Source organism: Macaca mulatta, chromosome 10, assembly GCF_049350105.2.
Source record: "Macaca mulatta isolate MMU2019108-1 chromosome 10, T2T-MMU8v2.0, whole genome shotgun sequence".
Lineage (NCBI taxonomy): Eukaryota > Metazoa > Chordata > Mammalia > Primates > Cercopithecidae > Macaca > Macaca mulatta.
This window is the reverse complement of record NC_133415.1, coordinates 55,531,555-55,544,105: the sequence shown is the minus strand read 5'-3', so window position 1 is coordinate 55,544,105 and position 12,551 is coordinate 55,531,555. Positions and strand designations below refer to the sequence as shown.

The window sequence follows — 12,551 nt, the reverse complement described above, 5'->3', positions numbered from 1 at the left end:
GTTGGAAAGGAGATATCTTCAGATAAACTCTGGATAGAAGATTTCTGAGAAACTGCTTTGTTATGTGTGCATTCTACTCAGGGAGTTATACCTCTACTCTCATAAGGCAGTGTTTGAACACTGTTGCTGTAAAACCGAAAAAGTAATATTTTGGAGCCCATGGAAAACTATGGTGAAAAGTGCAATATCTTGAAATAAAACCCAGAAAGAAGCATTATAAGAAACTTCTCTCTGACATGTGCATTCATTTCAGAGAGATAAAGGTTACTCTACATTTCCCAGTTTGGAAAGTCTGTCATTGAGGATTCTGCAAATGGATATTAAGAGGCGACCAGAGACCTGTGGCAAGCAAGGAAATGCCTTCCGTTGAAAACTGGAGAGAAGCTTTCTGAGCAACTGCTTTGTGATGTGTGTATTCATCTCATAGAGTTAAATCATTCTTTGGATTCAGCAGTTTGAAATCACTCTTTCTGTGGAATCTGAGAAAGGACATTTGGGAATGCTCTTAAGATTATGCTGAAAAAGAAATACCCTCTGATAAAAACCAGAAGGAAGGTTTCTGTGAAACTGTTCTGTGTCATGTTAATTCCACTCACACATTTAAGCTTCTGTTTTCATTGAGCAGTATTCTAATACTGCTTTAGTTTAGTCAGCTAAGGGATGCTAGGGAGTGCTTTGAGGCTTACGGTGAAAACGGAAATATCTTCAGATAGAAAATGGAGAGATTTCCGAGCAGTTGCTTTCTGACGTCCGCATTCCATTCACTGAGTTATGCTTTTCTTCTCATAGAAGATTGGGCAATCCCTTTTGCAGAAGAAGCTACCAGAGGACATTCGGGAGTAAATTGTTGGCTATGGTGGAAAAAGCAATATTCTCAGAAAAAAATTGGAAAGAAGCTTTCTGTGAAACTGCTTTGTGATAAATATGTTTATTAATCTCCCATAGATAAAACTTTCTTTCTATGATGCAGTTTTCAAATGCCGTCATGGACGGATTCGTGAAGGGACTTTCGGGGGCATATTCAGGCCTATGGTGAAATAGGAAATATCTTCAGATATAAACTGGAGATCAGCATTCTGAGAAACTGCTTTGTGATGTGTGCATTCCACCCAGGGAGTTATACCTCTTTTCACATAAGGCAGTATTTGAACACTGTTCCTGTAAAACCGAGAAAGTGATATTTCGGAGTACATTGAACACTATGGTGAAAAGTGAAATATCCTCCAATAAACCCAGGGAGAAGCGTTCCAAGAAACGGCTCTCTGATATGTGCATTCATTTCACAGAGTTAAAGCTTACTCTATGTTGCCCAGTTTGGAAACTCTGTCTTGGAGGAATCTGTGAAGGGATATTGAGTGGTGCCCAGAGGCTTGTGGTGAGCAAGGAAATGTCTTCCAATGAAAACTGCAGAGATGCTTTCTGAGCAACTGCTTTGTGATGTGTTTATTCAACTCATAGAGTTAAACCATTCTTTGGATTAGCAGTTTCAAGTCACTGCTTTGTGGAATCTGAGGAAGGACATTTGGGAACACTTCTTAGAATATGGAGAAAGAAATATCCTCAGGTAAAATCCAGAATGTAGTTTTCTGTGAAACTGCTCTGTGTCATCCTAGTTTCTCTCACTTAGTTAAGCCTCTCTTTTGATTGAGCAGTTTTCTAACCCTGTTTATGTTTAGGATGTAAAAGGCCATTCGGGAGTGCTTTGAGGCTTATGGTGAAAAAGGATACATGTTCAGACCGAAACTGGAGAGAAGCTTTCCGAGGGACTGCTTTGTGAAGCGTACATTCCACTCACAGTGTTATACCTCTCTTCTCCTACAGCATTGGTGAGACCGTTTTCAGGAAAAATGTACCAGGTGATATTCGAGAGCATGTTGATGCCTCTGGTGAAAAGGGAAATAGCCTCAGACAAAAACTGGAAAGAAGCTTTCTACGAAACTGCTCTGTGATATGTGTATTCATCTAACATAGATAAAGCTTTCTTTACATTACGCAGCTTGGAAACTCTGTCATGGACGGATCCACAAAGGGACATTCGGGAGCATATTCAGGACTATGGTGAAAAAGGAAATATCTTCAGATAAAAACTGGAAAGAAGCTTTCTGTGAATCTGCTTTTTGCTATGCTTATTCATCTTACATAGATAAAGCTTTCTTTTGATTACACAGCTTCTGTCATGGATGGATCCGCGAATGGATATTCGGGCTCACATTTGGGCCTATGGTGAAAAAGGAAATATCTTCAGATAAAAACTGGAGAGAAGCTTTCTGAGAAACTGCTGGTGATGTGTGCATTCCACTCAGTGAGTTATACCTTTCTTCTCATAAGGCACTGTTCGAACACCATTCCTGTAAAACTAAAAAAGTGATATTTGGAGTACATTGAAGACTATGGCAAAAAGTGATATGTTGTCAAATAAAACACAGTAAGAAGCATTCCAAGAAACTGCTCTCTAATATGTCCATTCGTTTCACAGAGTTACAGCTTACTGTACATTTCCCAGTTTGGAAAGTCTGTCTTTCAGGATTATACGAAAGGATATTAAGTGGCAACTGGAGGCCTGTGGCGAGTAAGGAAATCTATTCTGTTGAAAATTGGAGAGAGCTTTCTGAGCAACTCTTTTGTGATGTTTGTATTCATCTCATAGAGTTAAATCATTCTTTGGATTGAGCAGTTTGTAATCACTGTTTCTGTGGAATCTGAGAAAGGACATTAGGGAACGCTCTTTAGAATATCATGAAAAAGAAATAACTGTAGATAGAAAAGAGAAGCAAGATTTCTGTGAAACTGCTCTGTGTCGCGTGACTTCTGCTTGCACAGTTAAGCTTCTCTTTTCATTGAGCAGTATTCTAACACTGTTTCTGTATAGTCTGCGAAGGGCTATTCATTAGCACTTTGAGGCTTATGGTGAAAATGGAAATATCTTCAGATACAAAATTGAGAGAAGCTTTCTTAGAAATTGCTGTGTGATGTGTACATTCCACTCAGGGAGTCATACGTCTTTTCTCATAAGGCAGTGTTTGAACACTGTTCCTGTAAAACCGAAAAAGTGATATTTTGGAACTCAGTGAAGACTATGGCAAACAGTGAAACATCCTGAAATAAAACCTAGGAAGAAGCATTCTAAGAAACTGCTCTCTGAAGTGTGCATTCACTTCAGAGAGTTACAGCTTATACTACCTTGCACAGTTTGTAAACTCTGTCTTTGAGGAATCTGTGAAGGGATATTAAGTGGTGCCCGGAGGCTTGTGTTGAGCAAGGAAACGTCTTCCGATGAAAACTGGAGAGAAGCTTTCTGAGAAACTGCTTTGTGATGTTTGCATTCATCTCATAGAAATAAACCATTCTTTTGATTGAGCAGTTTGAAATCCCTGTTTTTATGGAATGTGAGGAAGGACATTTGGGAACACTCCTTAGAATATGGAGAAAGAAATATCCTCAGGTAAAATCCAGAGGGAAGCTTTTTGTGAAACTGCTCTGTGTCATCTTAATTCATCTTGCTCAGTTAAGCCTCTCTTTTCATTGAGCAGTTTTCTAACCCTGTTTGTGTTTAGCATGTGAAGGAATATTCGGGAGCGCTTTGAGGCTTACAGTGAAAAAGGAAATATGTTCAGACTGAAACTGGAAAGAAGCTTTCCGAGGAACTGCTTTGTAACGTGTGCATTCCACTCACAGTGTTATACCTCTCTTCTCATATAGCATTGAGGAAACCGTTTTGGAGAAAAAATTACCAAGTGATATTCGGGAGCATGTTGATGCCTCTGTTGAAAAGGGAAATAGCCTCAGATAAAAACTGGAAATAAGCTTTCTGTGAAACTGATCTGTGATATGTGTATTCATCTCACATAGATAAAGCTTTCTTTTCATTATGCAGCTTGGAAACTCTGTCAAGGACGGATCTGTGAAAGGACATTCGGGAGCATATTCAGGACTATGGTGAAAATGGAAACATCTTCAGATAATTACTGCAGAGAAGCTTTCTGAGAAACTGCTTTTTAATGTGTGCATTCCACTCAGGGAGTTATACCTCTTTTCTCATAAGGCAGTGTTTGAACACTGTTTCTGTGAAACCGAAAAAGTGATATTTTGGAGTGCATTGAAGACAATGGCGAATAGTGAACTATCCTCAAGTAAAACCCAGAAAGAAGCATTCCAAGAAACTGCTCTCTGATATGTGCATTCATTTCACAGTGTTAAAGTTTTCTCTATATTGCCCAGTTTGGAAACTTTGTCTTTGAGGAATATGCAAAGGGATATTAAGTGGCGCCTGGAGGCCTGTGGTGAGCAATGAAATGTCTTCAGTTGAAAACTGGAGGGAAGCTTTCTGAGCAACTGGTTTGTGACGTGTGTATTCATCTCGTAGTGTTAAATCATTCTTTGGATTGAGCAGTTTGAAATCACTGCTTCTGTGAAATCTGAGGAAGGACATTTGAGAACGCTTTTTAGAATATGGACAAAGAAATATCCGCAGACAAAAACAGGAAGGAAGTTTTCTGTGAAACTACTATGTGTCCTGAGAATTCCTCTCCTCAGTTAAGTTTCTTTTTTCATTGAGCAGTTTTCTCTGACTGTTTATGTTTAGCATGTGAAGGGATATTCGGGAGCGCTTTGAGGCTTACGGTGAAAAACGAAATATGTTCTGACCAAAACTGCAGAGAAGCTTTCCGAGGAACTGCCTAGTGACGTGGGCATTCCACTCACTGTATTATACCTCTCTTCTCATACAGCATTGGGGAAACCCTTTTGGAGAAAAAGGTATAAAGGGATATTCGGGAGCATATTGATGCCTAGGGTAAAAAGGGAAATAGCCTCAGAGAAAAACTGTAAAGAAGCTTTATGTGAAACTGCTGTGCTCTGTGTATTCGTCTCACATAGGTAAAGCTTTCTTTATATTACGGAGCTTGGAAACTCTGTCATGGATGGATCTGCGATGGGTTATTCGGGAGAACACTCAGGATTGTGTTGAAAAACGAAATATCTTCAGATAAAAACTGGAAAGAAGTTTCTGTGAATCTGCCTTTTGCTGTGTTTATTCATCTCACATAGATAAAGCTTTCTTTACATCGTGCAGCATAGAAACTCGGTCATGGACGGATCCATGCAGGGATATTCGCGATCACCTTCAGGCCTATGGTGAAAAAGGAAATAACTTCAGATAAAAACTGAAGAGAAGCTTTCTGAGAAACTGCTTTGTGCTGTGTGCATTTCACTCAACGAGTTATACCTCTTTTCTCATAAGGCAGTGTTTGAACACTGTTCATGTAAAACCAAATAGTGATATTTCAGAGCGCATTGAAGACCAAGGCAAAAAGTGAAATATCCTCAAATAAATCCAGGAAAGAAGCGTTCCAAGAAACTGCTCTCTGGTATATGCATTCATTTCACAGAGTTAAAGTTTACTCTATGATGCCCAGTTTGGAAACTCTGTGTTTGAGGAATCTGTGAGGGGTTATTAAGTGGCACCCAGAGGCTTGCAGTGAGCAAGGAAATGCCTTCCAATGAAAATTGGAGAGAAGCTTTCTGAGCAACTGGTTTGTGATGTGTGCATGCATCTCATAGAGTTAAACCGTTCCTTGGATTGAGCAGTTTGAGATCACTGTTTTTGTGGAATCTCAGGAAGGACATTTGGGAACACTCTTTAGAATATGGAGAAAGAAATGTCCTCCAATAAAAACCAGAAGGAAGCTTTCTGTGAAACTGCTCTGTGTCGTCTTAATTCCTCTCACTCAGTTAAGCCTCTCTTTTCATTGAGCAGTTTTCCAACCCTGTTTATGTTTAGCATGTGAAGGGATATTAGGGAATGCTTTGAGGATTACGGTGAAAAAGGAAATATGTTCAGACGGAAACTGGAGAGAAACTTTCCTAGGAACTGCTTTGTGACGTGTGCATTCCACTCACAGTGTTATACCTCTCTTCTCATACAGCATCAGGGAAACTCTTTTGGAGAGAAAGGTACCAAGTGATATTCGGGAGCATGTTGATGCCTATGGTGAAAAGTGAAATAGCCTCGGGTGAAAACTGGAAAGAAGCTTTCTATGAAACTGCTCTGTGATATCTGTATTCATCTCACATAGATAAAGCTTTCTTTACATTACACAGCTTGGAAACTCTGTCATGGATGGCTCCATGAATGGACATTCAGGAGCACATTCAGGTCTATGGTGGAAAAGGAAATATCTTCAGAAAAAGAATGTTAAGAAACTTTCTGTGAATCTGCTTTTTACTATGTTTATTTGTCTCACATAGGTAAAGCTTTCTTTTGATTACGCAGCTTGGAAACTCCATCATGGATGGATCTGCGAACGGATATTCGATATCTCCTTTGGACCTATGGTGGAAAAGGAAATATTGTCAGATAAAAACTGGATAGAAGCTTTCTGAGAAACTGCTGGGTGATGTGTGCGTTCCACTCAGGGAGTTATACCTTTCTTCTCATAAGGCACTGTTGGAACACTGTTCCTGTAAAACTAAAATAGTGATATTCGGAGCACATTGAAGACAATGGCAAAAAGTGAAATGTCCTCAAATAAACGTGAAAAGAAGCATTCCAAGAAACTACTCTCTAACATGGCCATTCGTTTCACAGAGTTAAAGCTTACTCTACATTTCCCAGTTTGCAAAGTCTGTCTTTCAGGATTCTGCGAAGAGATATTAAGTGGCAACCAGAGTGCTGTGGCAAGTAAAGAAATGTCTTCCATTGAAAATTGGAGAGAAGCTTTCTGAGCAACTCTTTTGTGATGTTTGTATTCATCTCATAGAGTTAAATCATTCTTTGGATCGAGCAGCTTGAAATCACTGTTTCTGTGTAATCTGAGAAAGGACATTTGGGAATGCTCTTTAGTACATCCTGAAAAGGAAATAACAACCACATATAGAAAGCAGAAGGAAGCTTTTTGTGAAACTGCTCTGTGTCGTGTGAATTCCACTGCCACAGTTAAGCTTCTCTTTTCATTGAGCAGTATTCTAACACTGTTTTTGCTTAGTCTGCGAAGGGATATTCGGGAGCACTTCGAGGATTGTGGTGAAAAACGAAATATCTTCAGATAGAAAATGGAGAGAAGCTTTCTGAGAAGCTGCTTTTTATCATATGTATTTCACTCACAGAGTTATACTTTTCTTCACTTACAGGATGGGGGAATCTCTTTTGGAGAAAAAACTACCAAGGGACATTCAGGAGTATATGTGCGGCTGTGATGAAATTGGAAATATCCTCAGACAAAAACTGGAAAGAAGCTTTCTGTGAAATTGCTTTGTTATAGATATGTTTATTGATCTCACATAGGTAAAACTTTCTATACATTACGCAGTTTGGAAACTCCATCAGGGACAGATCCACAAAGGGACATTCAGGAGCACCTTCAGGCCTGTGGTGAAAACGGAAATCTCTTCATATAAAAATTTGAGAGAAGCTGTCTGAGAAACTGCTTTGTGATACCTGCATTCCACTATGAGAGTCATACCTATTTTCTCATAAGGCAGTGTTTGAACACTATTCCTGTAAAAGTGAAAAAGTGATATTTTGGATCGCCTTGAAGACTATGGCAAAAAGTGAAATATCCTCAAACAAAACCCAGAAAGAAGCATTCCAAGAAACTGCTCTCAGATATGTGCACTCACTTCACAGTGTTAAAACTTACTCTATGTTTCCCAGTTTGGAAACTCTGTCTTTGAGGAATCTGCAAAGGGATAATAAGTAGCACCCGGAGGCATCTGGTGAGCAAGGAAATGTCTTCCGATGAAAGCTGGAGAGAAGTTTTCTGAGCAACTGCTTTGTGATGGGTGTATTCATCTGATAGTTATACCATTCTTTGGGTTGAGGAGTTAGAAATCACTGCTTCTGTGGAATCTGAGGAAGGACATTTGGGAACACTCTTTAGAATATGGAGAAAGAAATATCCTCCAATAAAAACCGGAAGAAAGCTTTCAGTGTAACTGCTATGAATCATGTTAATTACTCTTGCTCAGTTAAACTTCTCTTTTCAGTGAGCAGTTTTCTTACAACGTTTATGTTTAGCATGTGAAGGGATATTCAGGAACGCTGTGAGGCTTATGGTGAAAAACGAAATATGTTCAGACAGAAACCGGAAAGAAACTTTCTGTGAATCTGGTTTTGCTATCTTTATTAATCTCACATAGATAAAGCTTTCTTTACATTACACAGCTTGGAAACTCCGTCATGGATGGATCTGCGAAGGGACATTTGGGAACACATTCAGGTGTACACAGAAAATGCAAATATCTTCATATAAAAACTGGAAAGAAGCTTTCTGTGAATCTGGTTTTTGCTACGTTTACTCATCTCACATAGATAAAGCTTTCTTTATATTATAGAAACTCTGTCAAGGACGGATCCGCGAAGGGACATTCGGGAGCACATTCAGGACTATGGTGAAAATGGAAATAAATTCAGATAAAAAATGGAGAGAAGCATTCTGAATAACTACTTTGTGATGTGTACATTGCACTCAGGGAGTTATACCTCTTTTCTCATAAGGCTGTGTTTGAACACTGTTCCTGTAAAACCGAAAAAGTGATATTCCGGAGTGCATAGAAGACTATGGCGAAAATTGAACTAACCTCAAGTAAAATCCAGAAAGAAGCGTTTCAAGAAGCTGCTCTCTGATGTGTGCATTCATTTCACAGAGTTAAATCTTACTGTACATTGCCCAGTATGGAAACTCTGTTTCTGAGGAATCTGTGAAGGGATATTAAGTGTCGTCCAGAGGCCTGTGGTGAGCAAGGAAGTGTCTTCCGTTGAAAACTGGAGAGAAGCTTTCTGAGCAACTGCTTTGTGATGTGTGTATTCATCTCACAGAGTTAAATCATTCTTTGTATTGAACAGTTTGAAGTTATTGTTTCTTTGGAACCTGGGAAAGGTCATTTGGGAATGGTTTTTAGCATATGCTGAAAAAGAAATACCCTCAGATAAAAACCAGAAGGAAGCTTTCTGATACTGCTCTGTGTCATATGAATTCCACTCACACAGTTCAGCTTCCCTTTTCATTGAGCAGTATTCTAACACTGTTTTTCTTTAGTCTGCGAAGGGATATTCGTTAGCACTTTGAGACTTATGGTGAAAACGGAAATATCTTGAGACAGAAACTGGAGAGAAGCTTTCTGAGGAGCTCCTTTTTGACGTTTCATTCCACTCACAGACTTATACTTTTCTTTGCTTACAGGATTGGTGAACCTCTTTTGGAGAAAAAGCCACCAAGGAACATTCGGGAGTATATGGGCGGCTATGGTGAAAAAGGAAATATCCTCAGACAAAAACTGGAAAGAAGCTTCCTGTGAAACTGCTTTGTGATAGATATGTTTATTTATCTCACATAGATAAAACTTTCTTTATGGTACGCAGTTTGGAAACTCCGTCATGGACGGACTGGAGATGGGACATTCAGGAGCACATTCAGGCCTATGGTGAAAATGGAATTATCTTCAGATAAAATATTGAGAGAAGCTTTCTTAGAAATTGTTGTATGATGTGTGCCTTCCACTCAGGGAGTTATACCTCTTTTCTCATAAGGCAGTGTTTGAACAATGTTCCTGTAAAACCGAAAATGATATTTTGGAGATCATTGAAGACTATGATGAAAAGTGAAATATCCTCAAATAAAACCCAGAAAGAAGCATTCCACGAAACTGCTCTTTGATATGTGCATTTATTACACAGAGTTAAGGCTTACTCTACATTGCCCAGCTTGCAAATTATGTCTTTGAGGAATCTGAGAAGGGATGTTTAGTGGCGCCCGAGGCCTGTGGTGAGCAAGGAATTGTCTTCTGATGAAAACGGGAGGGAAGCTTTCTGAGCTACTGCTTTGTGATGTGTGTATTCATCTCATAGAGATAAATCATTCTTTGGATAGAGCAGTTTGAAATCACTGCTTCTGTGGAATCTAAGAAAGGACATTGGGAACGTTCCTAGAATATGGAGAAAGAAATATCCTCAGATAAAAACCAGGAGGAATCTTTTTGTGAAAATGCTCTTTGTCTAGTGAATTCCTCTCGCTCAGTTAAGTTTCTCTTTTCATTGAGCAGTTTTCAAACACTTTTTATGTTTAGCGTGTGAAGGGATATTCAGGAGTGCTTTGAGGCTTATGGTGAAAAAGGAAATATGTTCAGACGGAAACTGGATGGAAGCTTTCTGAGGAACTGCTTTGCGACGTGTGCATTCCACTCACAGTATTATAACTTTCTTCTCATACAGCATTTGGAAAACCCTTTTGAACAAAAAGGTACCAAGGGATATTTGGGAGCATATTGACGAATATGGTGAAAAGGGAAATAGTCTCATAGAAAAACTGGAAAGAAGCTTTCTGTGAAACTGCACTGTGCTATGTGTATTCACTCACATATATAAAGCTTTCTTTACATTATGCAGCTTGCAAACTCTGCCATGGACGGATCTGAGAAGGGACATTTGGGAGCATATTCAGGACTATGGTGAAAATGGAAATACCTTCACATAAAAACTGGAAAGAAGCTTTCTGTGAATCTGGTTTTGCTATATTTATTCACTCACATAGATAAAGCTTTCTTTACATTATGCAGCTTGGAAACTCCATCATGGATGGAACCACGAAGGAACATTCAGGAGCACATTCAGGTCTATGGTGAAAAAGGAAATATCTTCAGATAAAAACCAGAGAGAAGTTTTCAGAGAAACTGCTTTGTGATGTGTGCCTTCCACTCAGAAAGTTATACCTCTTTTCTCATAAGGCAGTGTTTGAACACTTTTCCTGTAAATTCAAAAAAGTTATATGTCAGAGTGCATTGAACACTATGGGGAAAAGTGATCTGTCCACAAATAAAACCTAGAAAGAAGCGTCCCAAGAAACCTCTCTCGATATGTGCATTCACTTCACAGAGTTGAAGTTTACTCTACATTGCCCAGTTTGGAAACTCTGTCTTTGAGGAATCTGTGAAGTTATATTAAGTGGCGTCCGGAGCCATATATTCAGCAAGGAAATGTCTTCCGTTGAAAAGTGGACAGAAGATTTCTGAGCAACTGCTTTGTGACGTGTGTATTCATATCATAGAGTTAAATCATCCTTTGGATGATGCAGTTTGAAATCACTGTTCCTGTGGAACCTGACAATGGACATTTGGGAACGCTTTTTAGAATATGGAGAAAGAAATATCCTCAGATAAAAACACGAAGGAAGCTTTCTGTGAAACTGCTATGTGTCATGTGAATTCCTCTCACTGAGTTAAGCTCTTTTCATTGAGCAGTTTTCTAACACTGTTTATGTTTAGTGTGTGAAGGGATATTCAGGAGTACTTTTAAGCTTACGGTGAAAAAGGAAATATGTTCAGATGGAAACTGGAGAGAGGCTTTCCGAGGAACTGCTTTGTGACCTGCACATTTCACTCACAGTGTTATACCTCTCTTCTCATAAAGGATTGGGAAATCCCTTTTGGATAAAAAGCTACCAAGGGACAATCGGGAGTACATGAATGGCTATGGTGAAAAAGGAAATATCCTCACACAAAACCTGGAAGGAAGATTTCTGTAAATCTGTTTTTTGCTATGTTTATTCATCTCATGTAGATAAAGCTTTCTTTACATTATGCACCTTAGAAACTCTGTCATGGACAGATCCGTGAAGGGACATTCAGGAGCACATTCAGGACTATTTTGAAAATGGAAATATCTTCAGATAAAAACTGGAGAGAAGCTGTCGGAGAAACTGCTTTGTGATGTGTGCATTCCACTTAGGGAGTTTTACCTCTTTTGTCATAAGGCAGTGTTTGAACACGTTTCCTGTAAGACCGAAAAAGTGATATTTCGGAGCGCATTGAAGACTATGACGAAAATTAAACTATCCTCAAATAAAACCAGAAAGAAGCGTTCCAAGAAGCTGCTCTCTTGTGTGTGCATTCATTTCACAGAGTTAAAGCTTACTCTACATTGCCCAATTTGGAAACTCTGTCTTTAAGGAATCTGCGAAGGGACATTAAGTGGCGTCCACAGGCCTGTAGTGAGCAAGGAAATTTCTTCCGTTGAAAACTGGAGAGAAGGTTTTTGAGCAACTGCTTTGTGATGTGTGCATTCAACACATAGAGTTAAATCTTTCCTTGGATTAAGGTGAAAACGGAAATATCTCCAGACAGAAACTGGAGAGAAGCTTTCAGAGGGGCTGCTTTGTGATGTGTGCATTGCACTCACAGAGTTATACTTTTCTTCTCTTAGAGGATTGCTGAACCTCTTTTAGAGAAAAAGCCACCAAGAGACATTTTCGAGTATATGACAGGTATGGTGAAAAATGAAATACCCTCAGACTAAAACTGGAAAGAAGCTTTCTGTGAATCTGCTTTGTGATAGATATGTTTATTTATCTCACACAGAAAAAACTTTCTTTATATTACACAGTTTGGAAACTCTGTCATGGATGGATTGGCGATGGAACATTGGTGAAGGGACATTCGGGAGCACTTTCAGGACTATGGTGAAAAAGGAAATATCTTCAGATAAAAACTGGAAAAAAGCTTTCTGTGAATTTACTTTTTGCTATGTTTATTCATCTCACATAGATAACGTTTTCTTTACA

General features: G+C 39.1%; 1 pseudogene; it reads left to right on the top strand.

Moving 5' to 3' along the window:
- Positions 1 to 985: 985 nt before the first annotated feature.
- Positions 986 to 12,551, top strand: part of LOC144331494 (uncharacterized) — a 95,650-nt pseudogene continuing 84,084 nt past the window's right edge.